The sequence below is a fragment of the Eublepharis macularius genome, chromosome 4 (genome assembly GCF_028583425.1).
Source record: "Eublepharis macularius isolate TG4126 chromosome 4, MPM_Emac_v1.0, whole genome shotgun sequence".
Classification (NCBI taxonomy): Eukaryota; Metazoa; Chordata; class Lepidosauria; order Squamata; family Eublepharidae; genus Eublepharis; species Eublepharis macularius.
Genome location: NC_072793.1, coordinates 156,105,734 through 156,126,124, shown reverse-complemented (window position 1 = coordinate 156,126,124; position 20,391 = coordinate 156,105,734). Strand labels below are relative to the sequence as shown.

Genomic DNA, 20,391 nt, shown 5'->3' with positions numbered 1-20,391 from the left:
ACTAACCATGCCTTTTCACATGGACAAGTTGTGACTTTGTGTTGCAATTACTCACGGACAGCCTTGTGCACTAGGATCCTCCTTACATATTATACAAGTTTGACTGTTCTAATTGTATATCTCACATTAATACTTTAATTAAGTGGTGGTACTTCTGCTGTGATTTGGAACCCAAAAATGGGTTATGCCTTTCTCATAGGTGGATCGCAAAGCCAGAAGGAAGGAGGTGGGATGGGGGAGATGAATGGGGAGGCATTGAAGGGCTTGATGGCAAATTGGAGTTTGCCTCTGCAGAATGTGCAAAAAGACCGTGGAAATACAGCCTCTTGCTCAACAATGCAATGCATTCACAAATGCTAAAAGTGAAAAATAAAATTTGTTCATTGTTAAGCTGACATGATATTCTTGCATGTTATGTTGTATGGAGCTTCTTCCCACATGGTTTTGAAGATGAGTTATGTCTTTCACATAGAAGTCTGTTTGCACTATTTGGAAAATAGACACATCCCTCAATCTTGTTTAGGACCCATGGACTTCTGATGCCTCCTACCCAATTATTTCTTTGGTTGTCAGACTGGCAGTTACACTTGCATTAGCTAGGCTGGGGTATTATTATCTTTATATTCTAACTTCCTTCTCCCTTACATGAGCTCCTTAGAAGACCTAATGATCCTGGCACTGACCAGACCCAAGCCTGCTTAGCTTCAGTAAGGGTGCTGATCACAAATCTTTCAACTGTTCTTTGGTATTCATGCCCTTTGTGCACACATGAAGACTTGGCTAGAGACCCAGGACAGCTGCGTGAGTTGTATAACTGAATCAGACTGCTCGTCCCCATCCAGCTGGGGATGTGGATCCATAAAACCACATACTGGGCCTGGCCATTTCCCAGTTCACTCCCTTTCCTTCAGTGTGGAACGATGTCTGTTGGGTTTCCCAGGTCTGGAAGCATCACCTTAACTTTGAAAGAATCCAGGTGGTGCAAGAGCCCTGCGTGTCCACCCCTGGAAGCATTTGCATAAAAGACCATTGAATCAGAGAAGGAGCAGAGGGACCTGTATACTGTTCTCTAGTCTCAGGTTTCAGAGGGGGACTATGAGAGAGATCGAGAGGTCTGTTAATCCTTCCTTTCTACTATCCTGGTGCTATCCCTTTAAAGTTCAGATTGGTGCTCTTAAGGGCTTCCTCCCTTCCAGTTTCACCTCCCTCTCTCCTCCCTCTTTGTTCTCCATCTGGCAGCCTCCTGCATCTCTCAGCATCCTAGCTTACATCAGAATGCTCTTTTTTCGGCTCTACTCTTTCCTATCCAAAGTGGAATTCCTTACAATAAAGGACTCTTATTTGCTAAAGTTAAAGCAGGCTCTGTATAAGCTTATTTCCTCAACAGCACACATGCGCGCACTTAGCTACATCAACCAGGATGTTCTGCTTTCAGGACCAAACTTGGAGTAGTGTGACCAGTGCAGTGTAATAATGACTACAGTGACAGACTGGGAAGCCCTGGATTCGAATCCTACAAACCAAAGCTTACTGAACCAATCACTCTGTCTGCTTAACCTACTCCACAGGGTGGTCCTTGACTTGTTGAAAGAAAGGTGGCATAAAAATGGTATTTGCTACCATTGAACCCCAAGGAAACAGCACCCTGCCTGTGAATTCAGCCTAACACATACATGCCTGAGCTCTATATTCACACTCGCAAAGTCCTAATGTCTTCCACTGGGCTTACTGACAGAAATGTTCTGAGTGTTTTGTGCTTGGAATTTAATTATTTCCAAGTATGCAAGAATTCAGCTTGGATTGGGACTGTGGCACATAGGGCAGGGGACATAGCTCTCCTCCCTGCAAGAGTGGACTGGCTGTTATGGCCAGTGGAACTTTCCCAGTGGGCCCATAGCCTCCCCTCACTGGGGTCAGGCCAGCCCAGTGGCAGAAGGGCAGCACCCAGGCCACCTGGCAAGGGTGAAGCCACAACTGATCTGCTGGAGCCTTGCATGGCAAAGAAAGGCCACACCTGGTCCACTAGGAGGCAGGGAAAGGCTTTTCCAGGGCTGTTTTGCTCTCTTAGACTGCTCCTGCCTTCCATCCATGCCCTTTTCCCAATCTGAAATGGCCCCTGATGAGCTGCTATTTGTCTGGTTAAGGAAATTTACATGTAAGCACCACATGTAAGTTCCCAGCAGTGTAAATAGCTTCCCAATAGTCTGTCATTCCTTTTAGGATTCTTTTTCTCAGTAAAAAGCAAGACTTGTTTCCAAAAAACACAAAGGGTATGAACCAACGTAAGTGGGGCAACAACCACTCACCAGTCACAGGCACAACTCCCTACCAGCATCACCCCTGTATATTCTGGATTCTATTTGTTGTGTGTGTGTGATCCTGTTTAGCTTCTGAGATTTGGCAAGATTGGGCTAACCTGGGCCATCCTTTCGTCACTTGAATAAAAATAACATAATTTTGCACCCTGGCTTCAGCAGTTACCATCTGCATATCAGAAATATTCAGTCAGTCATTTATTATTACAGCAAAAGCCAATAAAACAAAACAAATCTGTGATAAAAAAATAAGTTATTACATCAGGGCATAACAATAAGATCAAAGCATTAGTGATGGGAGAACTGATGAAATAAAAACAATGAAGATAAAAGAGAATTAAGAAAAAATTGCAAAAGCAATTATACCACATTTTCAGCTAAAGTCTCCGTTTCCTAATGGCTAAAGAACAAAATCTGGCCACGGCATAAGTCACTGAGCTCTGAGTGTCTTCTAAAAGGAAATTATGCAAGATTTCTGGTCTAAAGTCAAGATAGGACTGCAAGGGGTTAAATTTAGACAAGAGAGGCAGTATAAGATAGGCCCTTTCCTCTTGATATAGTTCGCAGAATAAGAGAACATGAGTGACCGATTCCACCATGTTGGTCATGCATGGGCATAAGTGTTCATGCACTGGCACACAAGCAAATTTACCCTACAATACGGCAGAAGGAAGTGCCTCAAATTGGGCTCTGTAAGGCTCATGAGTGATATTGGAAAGGTAAGGAGCAGCAATAAAACTGGGGCTGGATTTTAGACATTTGAAGTACTTGGGCAACAGAGCTTCTTCATTTTGTAATTCAGTATCAAGAAGTCTCTATCAGAAATATTACTATAGGAAGGCTATCTGCAGATTCTTTCTTGGCCATCCTTTGAGCATATTTGAAGTATGCCCCGCTGAACACAGCAGGACACACTGTGCAGGTTAAACACGCAGAGGCGCTGAACTAACCATGGTGCAGTCCTATACAGCTCGGAACTTTCATTAGTGGACGAATATATATATAGTTTTGCCATCAGCAAAACTTTCGTGCAGCAGTTTCAAGACTAAAATGTCAGTCGCATGTAGGGTTGCCAGCCTCCAGGTAGTGGCTGGAGATCTCCCAGAATTACAATTGGTCTCCAGGCCACAGAGATCAGTTCACCTGGAGAAAATGGCTACTTTGGAGGGTGGACTCTATGGAGTTATGCCATGCCAAGTTCCTTTCCCTCCCCAAACCCCACTTTCTCCAAGTTTCTCCAGCTTTCGCCCCTCAGATCTCCAGGAATTTCCCAACTTGGAGCTGGCAACACTAGTTGCGCCTGGCACCCAACCATCTCAACCAAATACACACACGCACATTTTGCATTCGTATTGCCGTCTAGTGGTCGCATGCTATTGATACAAGGATGGAAAGCGGCAAGAGCTGGAAGGAAGTTCTCCCCATGCTGGGCTTCGATTTGGTTTCTTCCGTATTCTTCTTGTCTATTCCTGGTCTGACCTATCTCACAAGACGGGGCAGTATGGGGAGAATGGGTAATTCTTCCTCATCCTGGCAAGACTGAGACGAAAAAAAAATCTGACACGCGTTGAATTTGGGTTTATTTCATCTGTATTGGCTTGACACTCTGAGAAAATACCATCTTCCCCCTTTATCAGCGTATTCGAAGCGTCCTTATGTGGTCCAACCGAAAGAGTTGGGCGATTCCATTTTACTGAGTTCAGCTCGGAGGAGCTTGCAATGTGATTTAAGGCATTCATAAGACTTATGTGTTCTAGCCTGTTTCGAGATTGTACAACTGTGATTCTATTTGCAAACAGCCGTTGAAAGCCATTAGGGGGCATAAGAGGCACGCGAGCGAGTGGAAGCTCGAGCTCTGTCGTGATTGACAAGAGGCAGGGTAACATGGGCGTGGCTTATGCTCTGTGGGCAACGGCTGGAAAGCGGCGTTACACCCGCAACTCACGTCCCGCAGCGCTTACTTCCCTTCAGAGCATGCGCACACAGGAGAGACATAAATGGACCAGTCCTTTTTGACTCCTCCCCTTGATGCGAAGGAGGCGGTGCTTTTGACGTGTCAGGTCGGGGATGGAGGGAGTCATTGGATATCGTATCCACCTGGTTTAGATGCGCCCCCTTCGTTAGAGGAAGGAAGGGGCGTGGCTGCTGTTGAGATAAGTGGCTGCCATGGAAACTCCCTAGGGCCTGCTTCTACGGCTCTACTCATAGGAAGTGGGAGGGTAGGCGTGGCCTGAATTGAGTACCGGAGAGCGGGGGTGGGTGGGACAGCTGGTTGCCATGGGTTCGCTTCCGGCGCTGCCAGGCGGAAGTGGCTGGAATTCTGGTGCTGGCAGGCGTTTGCTGCCGTTGCTCTTGGTCAGTGTGAAGAGAGGGAAAGGGGAGAAGAAGAGGGGAGTCGCGCGTGTCCTGCCTCGTAAGGGGAGAGAAAGGGCCAAGGGGTAGGGAGATTGTGGGCAACGGGGGCGCGCGAGGGACATGGGGCCGGGGAAAGCGCAATTCTCTTTCTGTGTTGTCTGTCATACTTTATTTAACCGGACTTGCAGGAGAGAAGGAGGCGGCGAGTGTGAGGAGGGCTTGAGACAGAGGAGAATCCAGTAAAAGAAATGGGTCTCAAAAACAACCCAAAGAGAAGGGCAGCAGTGTACTATATTGCTCATCGTTTAATATATTATAGACTGATTCTAGCGGTGTGTCCATCTAGTTGCAGATGATCAATTTTGACTATTTCCCTTCATACACATTTAGTATGTTTATGTATAAAGACGTTGTAGGTAGTTACATGGGTCCAAAGCAGTTTTTTTTAAAAAAAACCATAAAGGCCCATAATTCCTTTTGTTATTTTGGTTGCTACTAATAATAAGTATTAAGTGTTTTTTCCTTTTGTATATACATAATTATGGGGAGGGGGGAGAGTGTCAAGCAGCCCTTTTCATCTTCAGGTAAAGGCAGCATTTTTAAGAGGATCTGGGTTTCCTCTGTCTTTTAGGCTGATACTCCTGTAGCATGTGTCTGTGTTCTTCAAGGAAAATTGTACACTTTATGGGCAGGTGGAGAGGCGAGTGTTTCTGGGTTTTGATGCAGGGTTAAGATATATTTTTCTTTCTAAATGTAGATAGTGCAAATAGTTTTTAATTGAGCAGATACTCTGTGAAGCAGTAGATCTGGGTCAAGGGAAAGTTCTCAGGCCAGGTCATAATCTGGGTAATATTAGCAGCAATCCGCTTCACGTGGGCTTGGTCGTCTAATGGTTTCTAATCCAAATTTATATGCTACACAGGAGCATGGTGGCTGAGGTTGGCACAACAGGAGGTGCCATGTTGTGCCTCCTTCTGGGAGATCACCCCTGGACAGTTTAAATCCAGCAGAGAACGTAACAGTTTCTTGAAACTGAGTTTGAAAATAATTGCTGAAATACATACAGAACTGCATGTGAGATCACCAACTGTTCAGAGCAAGTGGATACTAATGACGAAGAGGTATTGTGGTCTGTGGATTTTCAGGGGCATCGCTAATGATCTCTGGTGAAAACGGGACATCCTCACAGTGTGATGGGAGATTCTGCAAGAGCTGTGCATTATATTTGTTTCAAAAGACCAGACTGCCACTTCTTGGGGCAGTAGTGGAAACTACGAAAACAACTTTATTTCTGCATTTGGATATATGGGAATTGCATAACCAGTTGAAGAAGCAACAGGACCTCTTCTGATTTATCCTCCTGCACTGATTCTTCAAGGTGGAGTCTTTGAAGGGGGAGGGGGGTGCCAAGAGACCCCCCCTCCCCCAGGAGAGAAGAACTTTAGGGTGGCCACCCTGCATCTGTGTAAAGATGTCAACTGTCAGGTGAGAGTCATTATCTTGGATGGATAGCTACAGTTCATAGATACCTTACATTTGTTATATACTGTAGCAGACTTTCTCTTAGCCTGCTTGCCAGTTACTTTTAAGCATTAGTCACTATTTTATTATAGTGTGCAAATGTGAAATAAATGGATTAAGCCCTAAGCTTTGAGCCCTCACTTTAGAGTCTCCTGTGAGGTTGGCTGGGTGGGACTGGTGGGTTAACTTTATGTTTTTCTACATAGTTTCTAGTCTGCTTTCCCTTCACCCCTTTTGGTGTTGCAGTTCAGCCCTAGTAAATTGAATAAGTTCAGTAGATCTATGTGAATCTTTCTTTTTCTGGATTTGTTCTAGGCTCAGAATTGCCATTGACTTGGTGCAAAATAGTGGAGTTTTGCTCTAAATAGGTGAATTCTTATGCAGAGGAAATAATAGAAGAGATTTTTGAATGCTCTTTCATTAGATTGGTATACTTCACTGTACCAATTAAGCACAGTTATAAGGAGGTTGGGACTTATTCTTTTCATGTGGGTAATGTAAATGATAATGTTATGGGCTTCTGTATATACTTGTTCAGTATAAGCTGTTTCCAGTGGGTCCTTTGTAAGGACATATTGCTATTTACTAGTTTATATAAAGTGAAGAAGCATAAAAACAGGAAGAAAACAAGCACTCACAATTTAAGAGCAGCATAAAATAGAATAGAGGTATTTGGTTCCTAGCATATTAGCAGCACTGTAGAATCAATTCAAATCACTTTAGATCAGCAATATAAAATCCGGTTAAATCCGTTTAAAAGATCTTCAGTCAACCTCAACTCACAACAATTAAATATGAAAGGCCTTTCAGAAAAGAGGAGGTTTAAAGATGTCCCTGGATTGTCAACAAAGAAGAGTCAGTGTGTGGTGTAGTCGTTACAGTGTTGAACTAGGGTTTGAGACACCCAGATTTGAATCCCCACTCTGCCTTGGAAAGCGTGTTAGGTGACTTTTGGATTGAATTTAACCTGCCTCAAAGTATTGTTGTAAGGATAAAATGGAGGAGAGGAGAATGATGTTAAGCCACTTTCCATTCTCATTGGGGAAATAAATAAAAAGGGATAGTCATCATGTGTTGATGGGGAGAAAGTTCCACAGTTTGATGAAGCCCCTGCAACATGGTCTGTGTATGAGCTTGGGACCATTCAGATTCATATAAGCAAAGATGGTCTTTCTGGGGCAAGATCTTCCAGAGGACATGACAATTACAAGTTTCCTACCCAAGGAAGCTGCTACCATTGATTTCTGAAGGGCTTGATAGTGGTGTAGCAGGAATAGGATGGGAAAGACAGTGGCAGAGGGTTGATGATTCAGGCGAGCAGATATTAAGGGATTTAAAAATCGTAGAGGGAACTGACACTGAACAGCGAGGGCTAGTCATGGCAGTAATAGGACACAAAGGTAGGAGATAGCAGATGAGCTACAGCAAAACAGAAAGAGCTAAGATGAGAAGTGTAAGGAGATATAGGATAAAGTATTGTGGTGCCTTAATTCTAAAGGCTAAGAGCTTAAAATCAATGCATATTTCAGGGCTTGATGCATCCTAGGTGCCATGGTGCCCAGAAATGTTATTGTAGCACTGGTATTTTCAGTGGTTGATTTTTGTAATGGTTCTTGGTGATTCTCAGTAGAAGTACAAAGCTTATTTAGGTGATGGATAGAGGTTAGCTTTTTGTGATAACCAGGGTTACCCTGTGTTTATTTATATGCTACAGCACTTTTGTTGTAACTGTTAAAAAATGACAAATTGTGAAGCGTTAGGATAAGACTTTGTGGTCGCAGTTATTAGAAAGTATGGTCATTTAAATTATAAAACCCTCAATGTTAATAATAATAATAGATTTATATACTGCCCTTCAGGATGACTTAACACCCACTCAGAGCAGTTTACAAAGTATGCTATTATCCCCGCAACAAAACACCCTGTGAGGTGGGTGGGGCTGAGAGAGCTAGAAGCTGTGACTGACCCAGGGTCACCCAGCTGGCCTCAAGTTGAGGAGTGAGGAATCAAACTCGGTTCTCCAGATTAGAGTCCCGCGCTCTTAACCAGTACACCAAACTGTTGAAAAATGAGTGGCTGGGATGGCTTGGAAAGCTGAAGAAAATTTGTCAAGGCCTGGCACAGCTTTTCTTATAACTGATGTGCGCTACACACTTTAGTGTACCTGTCCACTTTGCCCCAATTACTTTGGTATCCAATGTGGAACATGTAGCAAGAGTGCTGTTAAGAAATGCAGACTACTGATAGCTTTTCCAAGTTGGGTGGCAAAGGCCTATGAAAGGGTTCCCAAGCAGAGCAACCTTTTCCTCATTTGTGGCAACAAATGAGTAGCTTGGCCATGTGCTACAAATACAAGAAAAGCCCTGCAGAGTATTTTGCTTCATAGTCAATATCCAAATGGTTTCAATTTCATAGCAGGAATGAATTTTTCTGAACATCATATTAGTGCACAGCTCTGGGAGGCTTTGTTTTGCTTCACACGTAGTTTGGCTCACTCACTTGAGTCTTATGGATAGCTTCTTACATAGTTTACTAGAACCAAACAGATGCTTCTTGCATCAAGCATCTTGTTTACTTCTAGTTCCTTTATTTTCTTCTCCATATATGAAAACTTAAATTAAAATCATTCTTGCCCAGCCCACAGCTTTCGGATGAAGCTCTTGTATGTGGGTGGTGTTAATAATAGTAGTATTTACATACTTGCTAGAACTTTCTAATTGCTTTACTTTATTCTCTGTAACCCTTAGGGTAGATCAGTTTTGTCTTTCCTGTACTGAAGCTTATGATGCTGAGAGACGGTTCCTTGCCGCCTGCTGAGTTCATTCTGAGGTGAGATCTGAACTAGAAAGTTCCTAGTTGAAACCTTGACCACTTTTGCTACAGTTGTTTGGGACCTGTCGAACCTGAACCCCCTCAGTCCTGTTGTGTCTGTGAAGGACTTCTGCAGCTGTTTCATGTTCTACTACAAATGCGAACATCATTTTGACTATCTGGCACTCATGATTTTGAGTTACCACTCAAGATTTACAGTCGTAGTTCTGCACTGGAGGCAAGAAAAATGGGGTAAATAAATAGTGGTCTAATTGATACAGATAGAGTTGTACTCAGTGCTTTCTCTGCCAAGCTCCTGACTATATCGACAAGTGGCACAGACCATGCAGTGCCTTGTCTTGATGCAGCTTGATGTTTGTTTCAGAGGGTTTTTAACCCCACTTCATTACCATATATGGTCTTCAAAGCAGTTTATATCAAAAATATCAGGTAGCAACAGAAATGTAGTGGTAGTCAGCTATTCTTTAAGTTCCCATTTAAAGTCATGTGCTACTTATGCTAAGAGCAGACAAAATCACTTTTCATAAATGGTACTGGGTCCTGACATGATGGAGGAGTGCTTGACTACTTCTTTCCTTCACTCTGAAGGTGCCATTAATGGTGTTTGGTAGCAGGAGTCATCACGAACTGAGGGAACACCACAACTCATGATACTGCAGAAGTCTGTATCTGTATTTTCACTTTTGTAGCAGACCACAGAATCAGGTTGTTAGTCTGACTTGGGTAAACCTGGCAGAGAATAGTTGGTCACGTCTGAAAACTTGACCACTCTTCCATCATTCTTTGCTTTTGATGTTCCCACAAGCCTCATTCTTATATTCCTACTCCGATCCTTGCTAAAATAATTTGTTTCTCAAAACCCTGATTCTTGTTAGAGGCTAATATGCATATTAAATCTCTGTGCGCTTTATTCTGAGTACATGATTTATTCTGAGTACAGCAAATCCATAAAGAGACAGTTTATTCCTAGAGCTGGATTTGGGTTTTCACAGTAGAGAAAACAATTGTGCGTTTAGCTTAGCTCTGGATATCCTGTTATAAACTGGCCAGTTTTGAATTGGGGTGTGAGAAATATTAGGAGATATCAACCGAATAGACCAGGGTGCAGATCTATGCGCCTCTGCTCTTCTGATACCATGGAGCAAAGATTATCTTGTTCTCTATGTCTGATCAATAATCACTAGACTGTGGACATCCTCCATATTTTCATGTTCCAGTGACTGCCTTCAAATGGGCCCAACTTGGGTTTACCATAGGATAGAATTGACCACATACAGTCAGTCAACTATACAGCTTAAACTAAACTGGCATTTTGGGTGTTATCTCAAAGATCAGGGATACTGAAGTGGTTTCAGTGGTAGATGAGGCTTCTTGCATGATGCTTCTGCTACACCCTGTTATTCACCAGAGGTTTGCAGCTGGTTCTGAGATCCACCCATTTCTAATTACTGACATAGTCATTAATACTGACAGGGAGCAAGAGGCCCTGATTATCTTTTATATCTCACGATGAAGGAAATTAATGCAGCTTGGCGAATAGTTGTGGGCACTGGCTCTGTAGAGTTTGTTAAAGGATCTCACCTTGTGTTACCTAGTCACTGTCTCACAGCTTGAGTACAGTACAATATTGGTCCCTATCCTAACATGAGCACAATTGGAACAGTTAAAAATATTATTTGAGCTGTTCTCCTCTCTGCTGCCATTTTTAAGGGTTGGTTTATAATTCCTGTGTTAATTGTGTGTGGTGGCGGGGGAGCCAAACTTTCGTAGTGTGCTACCCTTAACCCGGGACAGGTGAACCCACTCAACAACTAATGGTTTGACTGAATTTCTTACATTCTTATCCCCTCTTTCATCAGTCAAGGCAGTATAATTGCTTGGAGACAGTTGCAGACAAATACTGCGTCTGTACAAAAAGGTATTTCAGTTATGTTTAACCTGTTTACCCTTCTAAAAAGCAGTCTCAGGTACTGACCATCACTAGTTAGTGGTTATCACACAGCTGAGACTAGGTTGAATCCTGTATGTTTGGAGGCTTGTGATTGCTCCTGTACTGTATGTAAGAATTCTTTCCATTAGTGTTAAGTGTTAGTGAACGTAATTTAAAATAAAACTGTTTCATGGCAAAATGGCAATGTTTCTTGCATTCAAAATCTCGCTAGTCTTTCTGCAAGTTGGTTTATAATCCAAGGGTCTAGAAACCTAACTAGTTAAGATGAAGTTTATGGTTCAGTTATTTGTGCCCCCCAAATCTCTTGGTCAAATATTAGTAAAATATTACGGTGTTATTTTTTTAGAATAGTAGCAGCAGAGAGGATTCTGCACAGTTGCAGAGACATCTAGAATCCAATAAACTTCAGGCTTCAGTGCCTCCAAGGAGCATCAAGAGCAGATAACATGAGGGCCTAATTCAACTCCTAGAGAAACTGTCTGGAGCGGTACAGTGTGCAAATGTTTGCAACTGCAACGTAATACTTTTCATGTCGTGTGTGCATGCACTACACTAATAGCCCAGATCTAAACCCTGGGTACAGATCCATTGGTGATTCTGCTAACAGGTATTCGAGGTTCACTCACAGAGGGGGAAATGTATACAAAAAGACCTAATTGCTCTGAATTTTGTAGCAGCCCTGCCACAACACATCACTCACAACTGGCATGGTGGGGATACCCCAGTAACAACCATGGATAAAAGCAGCCAATCAAAGTATGCTGTTGCCAGCATGTCTTCCTGATATTGCACCTGATCTGCCCAACTATACTCAGACACAACATAGTAGAGAGAGCAAAGGAAACAGAGTGTCTCCCTCCTGTAAGTTGGACTGTGGCAAGATCAGAGCCCTAGTCAGTATCCTAAGTTATTCTGAGACTGAATTTCAGATTCCCTGGGGGAAAAAATCTGTCACCACTTCCATGCACATTAAAAGCAAAAACTGCTATGGTGGAATTCCTTTCAGCTTTACACCCTGTAATACTGACAGCTGGCTGAACTGGTACTATTATGATCAAGTTGGTAAATTTAGGATAGCTGGCAACCTGTTTGTGTGCTTGCTACCTGCTCCTTTTCTGACCTATATCTCTGTTCCTGTTCAGAAGTTAAGCAAATAACCAGTGGGAGAAGTTAGGTCATGCAGGTTAATTGAGGAAGAAGACAGAAGCACAGTCTCCCTTACAACCCCTTTCCTTCTCCAGTTGCAGGAGGGTGGGGGGTGTACATATGCATGTGTAATCATGTCTGCTACAGGCCTGAGGAACAAGGCGTCTTCACTCTTGCTATCAGATGACACCAGAACGCAATAAAAAAGGAAGGCTGCCACTTAACACTAGAATGTTTTTGACTATATGGTATATTTAACATTTGAACAGTATCAAATAATAGACTGTTACTTGATATTTAAATTGTTGGCTGACTGGCATCCTGAGCACAGCAACTTCAGTGGACTGTTCTTAATATCATACCATAAGCCTTTACTGATGTTGGTCCATTTTCTCATGATTCAAACGACCTCTTTCTTATTTTATTATTTAACCACCTTTATTATACCTTTTATCTTTACTAGGTGTTAAGAGATACCAAAACTGACCTGTCCAATCATCCATTAAACGAACTATGGTTCAAGTCCCCACACTGAGAATCTCACCTGATTTCTTATACTATACCTCTCTCTGTTGAACTCCTCCCTCTTTCCCTCTCTGCTTCTATAATTTTCTGTAAAAATGAGGAAAACAAGTTTCTTCCCCTTATAACTGAAGAAGGTAGTTCTGCCTCACAAACACTCATACTGGAATGAATGTTAGTCTTTTTTCATTTTAAATTTTTATTTGAAAGTAGAGAAAAACAATAAACAACAAAGACAGTGAACAATAGATAAAATAATATAAGCAAGCTATATTCTGTTTTTATTGTTTTTGTTTATTGTTATATATAACAGCCTATTGTACTACAAAACTATTTCTCCTCTCTGTTCCCTCCATTAGGGTGCCACTGGACTTCTGGTTTTATTTTGTTGCAGTAGACTAACACACACTTAAATTATCTTGAACCCAGACAAATTAGGTTAGAGTCTGGTGAGCATACTAGCTTTTTAAAAATACAAACACTTGAAATTCAGGGAGCTTCTAAGTTTCATGTTTTTAGTGAAAACCTTGTACAGGATAATACCATCAGAAAAGAGCTTTTAATCACTGATGGGGCGAGGTCAAGGCATAAGTGCATCATGTGTTGTCAGAAGGCCCTGAGTTATTTTCGAGGAACCCACAATGACCTCTGTGACATGAGTTTGGGCATTCTGAAGTGCTTAACACCAGCAAAACCCCATGCAACTGTTCCTAATGGCGTAAAAGACAGATGCTGAAAGTGAAAGGCTAATACAGAGGCTAATTTCCATCTGAGATAAAAACGTCACAATTCAGAGCATAGATCTTAAAATATTTTCACAACAGAATTAGGACTACTTTATTCTGCTCTTCTTACCTTTGTGCTGTATCTTGGGGCAAACTATATGTGATACAAGTGACTCGATTCCCATATGTTTAATTTAGCAGCAATTACCCCCTAATTGACATCCCCTAATATGTATTAGGACCACAAAACTGGGGAGGGCTGTGTGTGCCATGGTACAATAGGGGCACCTGTATTTTTCTCCTTGTAAAGAAACGGGATTGGAGGCCCCCAATATTAAAAAGTAGTATTGTTGCCCCAATCATTCCTTTCCTTCTGGGATCCATTCACGCATATTCAGTATTATATCTACTTTGTTCCTCAGCAATCAAAGTACAATACTGAGGTCATTGTGACGCATGTAGAGGCTTAAAGAACACGCCATTGTCACATCTATTTTTTTCTCGATACTTTTGGGAAGAGCATGTAACCTGAACACCTCGAAGAGTGGGAATTATATTACAAGTTGTACTTAAAAGCATGAATATTTTGTCTGTTTCTGAGAAAGGAGTAGTTGCTGGTAGTTCACTATGGGTTCCAAATAGGCACATGTCTCTTTGGGAAATAGAAAAATACATACCTGGCACCTGTTTACACTTGGAAAATGCCTAGCAGCAACACTTGTTTTGACAAACTTGATTTAACGAGTAGCTCTAGAATTGATCTAAAGCGCTTATTTGGATGTAAATCAGTGGCTATGTTCAAAAGTTAACTCTGCTTGCGTTAATCTGACTTCGTTCAATGAAAAACTCTTCATAATGTACTTGTAGTAGTGTTTAAGACATTCTTGCAGGGTAGCTGTATGTTTTGTATCACAGAAGGGAACATACAGCCTGTGCAAATTCTTCCACAGCCTGACTGTTCTTTCAATCAATTGTTGCATGTCAGAAGCTCCAGCATTTTCAGGCTGTGGTGAGGTTGGATTTGGCATATGTTGATTGCCCCTGGCATGAAGTGCCTTAACTGCAAAATAAACTACAGCATAGGAAGCATAGTAATTTGTGAACTGTTAATAAAATCTAAACTGAGCAAAATTGGGGTTTCAATTTCTAAAAGTGACGTACCCTCTGAATTCCCATCTCTGTGACTTTTGAGATAAGGATGGGAAAGCAAGTGCCATGGTTTCTTATAGGCTAAGAATCCTAAATCTGGTACTGTGCCAAACACATCTTTTTAGATTCCACAGTTCCTGTACCATTCAAGCTACTGAATGGTTTTATTCCTGGCTTGTTAAAAAAATGTAGGGAGTCCTAAATATCCTGTCCTATATATGCAGTTTGATCTTCTGTGTCCATTTATTTGCTGCCTAGGAAAGCTTGATAGCGTCCTGCCACCGCTCTCCTAGAGTTGAGCACAATGTTTCCTTTTTGGTCGTTCTCTGTGGAGATTTCAGATCATCTTCAAACATCTTTAGATTCAGTGTGTTGCTTAGAATAAAGGCAGCTGCTAAAGGAAGGTAGAATAAAGCACGGAAGGAAGTAAATGCATGACTGCAGATTAAACAAAAAAAGAATGTGGTAAATGTCGGATTTTAGAGAATTTCTGCACGTTATAAATGAGCAGTGTATAGTAAAAATAGCTTGCTTGAAACTTGCAAATTGGCTACTGACCTCTGTTCTACAGCGCTTCTGCTGTCCCTCTTAATCCCTTAAAGCTGTCCAGGCCTTTCTTAAACTAATATTATAGTATGATTCCTTTAAAAAGACAGATCTTTAACAGGCAGAAAAAAGCAAACGTAGCACTAGGTGGCCAACTCTAGAAACGGAGTTGAAGGGTGGCAAGGTACTTGGCCTACCAAGGTCAGGCTGTTACGATATTTGAAGAATTATCATACTGTGTCTCACCAGTTGACTCCTTCAGCTACTGCTTGTAATTGCTTGCCCTAATATCAAATGGTGAAAATTGGAAAACTGATGACTAATATGGAGTGGTAGCTGCATGAAACTTTGACAACTGTGTTCTTTGAGAAAGAGTTTGGAAACGGATATAATGGTGATCTGGACCTTCCGTTAGAATAATGATGTCACAGAATTATCAATGTACACCTAAAGAATACACGCAAAGGTCTACTTGTGATCTGTGAACTACACAGTTTATTGGAACCAAATCTTGGACTATACCCAACTCCAGTTGGAATATAAGGCGAGCTTGTATGAAATAATTAATGTGTACATGGTGCTAGGAAGCATTTGCACTTTAATACCTGTTGCAATATTAATAGAGCACTTGAAGCACTGGACACTTTATGTATGGACTTTGGAGCATATATGACGCCTGCAAAATAATTTTTCCTAGAACTGGTTACATGTGGTATAGTTCTGTTAAATTATGCAATTACTGTAAATAAAATAGGGAGACATTGTTATTGCACGGGAAATTGTGTTTTGTTGCTGCCCTAATATCCCAGCATGGTTCTACCCAGCTTCTTATTTTTATTACTCCCCCCCCTCAAATGTATAAACCTGTTTCTCTGATAGGGTTTCCAAGGTAGCTGACAATTCATTTAACCATACAGTACAATAAAACCAAAGTAGAAAACCACTTTGGTAAAATAACCGAACAAGGAAACAGCTAGGCAAGAACAAATAGTATTATAAAGGAGTGTATAGACAGAAGCTTCTAAAGTTGCTCCAGAAGGGAAAATGCATTCTGGAACAAGACCTGTTTTACCTGTCTCCTAAAGCATATAAAGAATTGGTCAGCAAACCAGAGTCTCCAGCTGGGGCACCATGATCAAGAAGCCTGAGATCTCACAACCACCTGCTGCATTTCAGATCGTGAGGAGTAGTAGTAATAACTGTGCTTATATACTACTCTTCTAGACAGATTAGTGCCTCACCTAGAGCGGTGAACAAGTTAGTGTTGTTATTATCCCCACAGTATAGCTGGGGAGCTGGAGCTGAGAGGTTTACCCAAGGCCACCTATTGAGCTCATGGCAGAAGTGGGATTTGAACCAGTAGAGTGCTGATTCGCAGCCAAACCACTTAACTACTGTGGTAGTGCCGTAAGCCCTTCCTTGGAATATGTTAAAATCATGAGAGAAACCTGAAAAGCATGAGAAAAAAAATAAATGTTTTAACTTTATTTTTTTATGTATGGTTGGGAAAGTGTTTCACCTTCTCAGCCTCTTGTGCTCAATCTGTAGCCAGCTGCCTTGCTGCCAGCTAGGTCAGTATGACCCAGGAATGGGAGATTAGTTTCATTGCCCATTATGTCTTGGGAAGGTATCTGTCACCAGTTTGTTTGGCTAGGAGGGACAGTGTGAAGTAGGACAATGAGTGGTCACAACAGCCTGCAGATCGTATTTTTCAGAAGAATAAGCAGGGGCTCCTGTCAGTGGTGTGCATTATTTATGTATTTCTATAAATACAAATTTTATATAGTTTATTGTGCTCCTCTTTCCAAAAAGATGCCTCAGATAAACTTACAAAATGCATAACACAGCAATCAACCTGTGGGATTTGTTTTAAAAGAAAATGTCAGAATACCAGCATCTTAAAACCAAGTCAAAAAACTCTTTACGAAGTTTTCATTTGCCTCTTATGAATATAGAGTTGGGGGTCGGTGAGCCTTCCTAGGAGGAGAATTCTACAGTTCAGGTACCAGATCTGAGGACACCACTCCTGGCCCCAAATTTGGCATATGGAATTTGAAGAAGACTTCCTTATGAATCTGAATGGGTGAAGGCCTCATGTTAAGGGAAGGTGATCTTGCAGGAAGAATGTGTAGGGGAATTGTAACCTTTGTCACCTTAAACTGGGCCCAGATAGTACATAATTTGTATGCTGTTAACAGCTTGCCACCAGTAAAGTTCAATTGAAGGTTTTGCAATTGCTCTAGTTTCCAGTGTTCAAGGACAGGTCGTTTACAAAACCATTAATGACAGTTGCCCAATCTGTTTCTCTAAGGATCATTGGAAGTGGAGAAAAAACCCGTTTTTGAGACTCCCTTCCCCTCTGCATTGAGGATCACTGTAACACAGTGCAAGTAATTGTAAAGTGATGCACTTGAGGCAAACAGAAAAATCCTTTTTCTCTTGCACATTGATGGGGTGAGGTATGAGCTGATGGTGGCTTACCAAGAAAGGGATCTGGGGTCCTAATGGATAACTCTTATTAGAACATCAACTCAGTGTGCGGCAGCAGTGAAAAAGGCAAATTCTGTGCTAAGGATTGTTAGAAAAAGGATTGGGGGGTGGAAACCCAGTTAGTATAATAAACCCCTGGTATAGAGAAAGCAGGGAGAAAGAGAACTTTATCTCCCATAATAATGAAGGTATACTCAATGAAGTTGATGAGTAGTATATTAATGATGGGTAAAAGGACGTCTTCAAAAAGTACAGTTATGAAACTTACTGCTACAGGATTCATACGGTCTAAAATGAGGATTAGGCAAGTACATGGGTAATGGGTCTATCCATTTCTATCATGTAAGTGGAGCTTCCATGTTACGAGGCAGAGAACTTTTGAATGCCACTTGTTGGTGAGGACAACAAAGCAGGGTGACTGGCCTCCGTGCCCTTCCAGGAGTATCTGGTTGCGCCACTGGGGGAACAGGATGCTTGACTAGCTGGACATTAATCTGATGCAATAAGGCTTCCCCCCTTTCCATTTTCCAGAGGAGGGGGTGGAAAATATGTGTTAGCAGTTGCAGGATTACAAAGAGGTCACTTCTCTTTGAGACTTTCAGATAGTATCTCTCAACCCACCTACAATCTGAATCTACACTACTTGAAGTAAAATTATTATGCCTATTTCTCTCCTGTTTGTCCTTTAAGGAAGTCGGAGGAGTGAACACACACCACCACACCATATTGATTCCAGTGTGTTTAAGGTTGTGCATGTTCTTTTTAATGTGTAGCCCTGCCCTAGAACCAGACCCAGGATTTGGATGCTTTAGAATCATATTTACCAATTTCCTAAAACAGCAATGTTTCTAGCCCTCATTGACTCAAAGCTGTGCAGGTAAAAGTGACAGGAAGACATAGAAACCTGTAAAGGGGAGGGGGTCCTTATGGAAGGCTTTCGAGGGGCAAGGTATCTAATCTACATAGCTTTTGCCCCAGCTTGCATTCTTTAGCTCTAGTGGTGCAATCAGTCCATGTTCTCTTGCCAGTATTTGTAAACGGATGCTAAATCTCAGCCTATTTTTTATTTTCCAACTTGAACCTGTACCACCTTGATGATAACACACTGTCATATTTGTTTGATTCCATGTACCAAGCAATCCATAATACCTTGCAAAATGTTAGTTTTATTCTCCCAAGTTCTCTCTTTCTAATTCCCACCTCTCCATGTTAGTGGCTACAGGTTAGATCCAGTGAAAACTTCTGCTAACAGAAGAGGAGAGACTATTTTTGTCAGTTTCTCCCTCATGCTGTTTTTGGAGTCTCTTGTTCCAGGAGCAGCATTTGGGCTGCAACTGGAGAAGGGAGGTAAGAAAGTCTTGTTCCACAGACCATAATCTCTTCTACCAACCTAAATTATCGCTGCATACAACCCAGGATGTCACTACAGTAAGGAATCATATTGTTTTTATTTTCTCTGTTCTGGAAGCTGATAACTGAATGTAACGGAGTTTGTCACAAAGGTCTGGAGGGAATGTGTGTTTTGTGCACCTGTGAAAAAGGTGCTGGCTTCTTGAGATCACAGTCTTAGAAAGGGTTGACTGGGTAAGTGAAATTGACAAGGAAGGTTGGGTGGGAGCTTGCTGTTCTTGTTAAAGCCTGCTACATCTGTAGGGTAGAATATCCAGATTTCCCCCCTGATACCTGTGGCAGCAATGCCTAGGATACTGAGATTTGGAGGGTTTAAGTTAGGTTTAAGGATTCAGTCTGTTTGGAAAGAGGCTACTTTTGGTTGTATTGTGCTCAGTTCATAAATATGATCTGGAAATACTCTCTCCTCTGTTCTGGATGGTGGTCTGCCTACGTTTTGGAGGTCAGAATCTAGAACTCTGATTATGAGTCCTGATGAAGACTGGGGAAAATTGAAATCCTTCAGAACCTGGTCAGAAACCATAGTGTGAACTCAGCAAAGATTGAAGGACTCTGGTTAGTATAAGCCAAAGAGCTCTTTAACATGTTCTCCCCTATAATGTATCTCGGTTGTTCAGTCCCTTGTCAACAAGCAAGAAACAGGAAAATGAGAGGGAGCAACTGAGGTTTATAGGAACTCCGCCAAATTTTTTAAGCATGGAGGAGTGAATTAAAGAACATTTTACTGATGCTTGAGCACATGTGGAAAATACTGACAGAGGTTGTAATAAGGATTCTTTGGGGCTGTGTGAGAGATCAGCGGGAAACACACAGGAACTGTATTGAGACCTCAGGCCACTGGTTGTCTGTCTTTCCCCAAAGCCTTTTTAGAAGCTATCCCTAAATGAGAGGGCAGGGCAATTTGGACCAGGCCTCACACTCATGGAGGGCCTCAAATTTAGACTTCTGACATTATCTCCAAATGAAGTTATATATACAGTTGCAGAGATACACTGACAAGATTGAAAGGAGACATTCATCATACAACTTTAAACATGAGTCCCGTTACCAGGCCATGCCAGAAGCCTCAAAAAATGACTCAGGCCTCTCTCAACTTCTGAGAAGCCCTGCAAGAAGGTTGAAGTCTCTCTCTTCCCTAGGCTGTAACAACTGTTTGGGTGTCCTGGTGATCTCATCCGGTCCCCCACCCTTTCTGCTTTAATCAACACTTTACTCAGGGGTTATCTACCAGGTAGGGAGTGTAACCAAGGAATTTAGTTGTCCTTCTCCTCTTGCTGTAGCCATCCAGACTCTGGGGATACAAGCTGTTTCCATGTACAAAAACACACCGCTCCTTTCTATCCATGACTGAATCTTATTTCATTTGGTCCCTTCCGTATTTCGAAACAATTCACTGGAAATTTGTCTCATCTCCAGGACTACTCATTGA

At 41.9% G+C, this 20,391-nt stretch overlaps 1 protein-coding gene across 4 annotated transcripts in view; it reads left to right on the top strand.

The window, feature by feature from the left end:
* The first annotated feature begins 4,627 nt into the window (after positions 1–4,627).
* The window catches only part of MGAT1 (alpha-1,3-mannosyl-glycoprotein 2-beta-N-acetylglucosaminyltransferase), a 54,189-nt gene continuing 38,425 nt past the window's right edge, over positions 4,628–20,391 (top strand). The window contains exons 1-3 of one of the 4 annotated variants that reach the window (XM_054976118.1): positions 4,628–4,670; positions 5,593–6,155; positions 8,939–9,020. The gene's annotated coding sequence lies outside the window, so the exon portion shown is untranslated. Of the gene's footprint in view, positions 4,754–5,592; positions 6,156–8,938; positions 9,021–20,391 lie in introns of all 4 variants that reach the window. The other 3 variants (XM_054976121.1, XM_054976120.1, XM_054976122.1) reach the window with 3 other exon arrangements.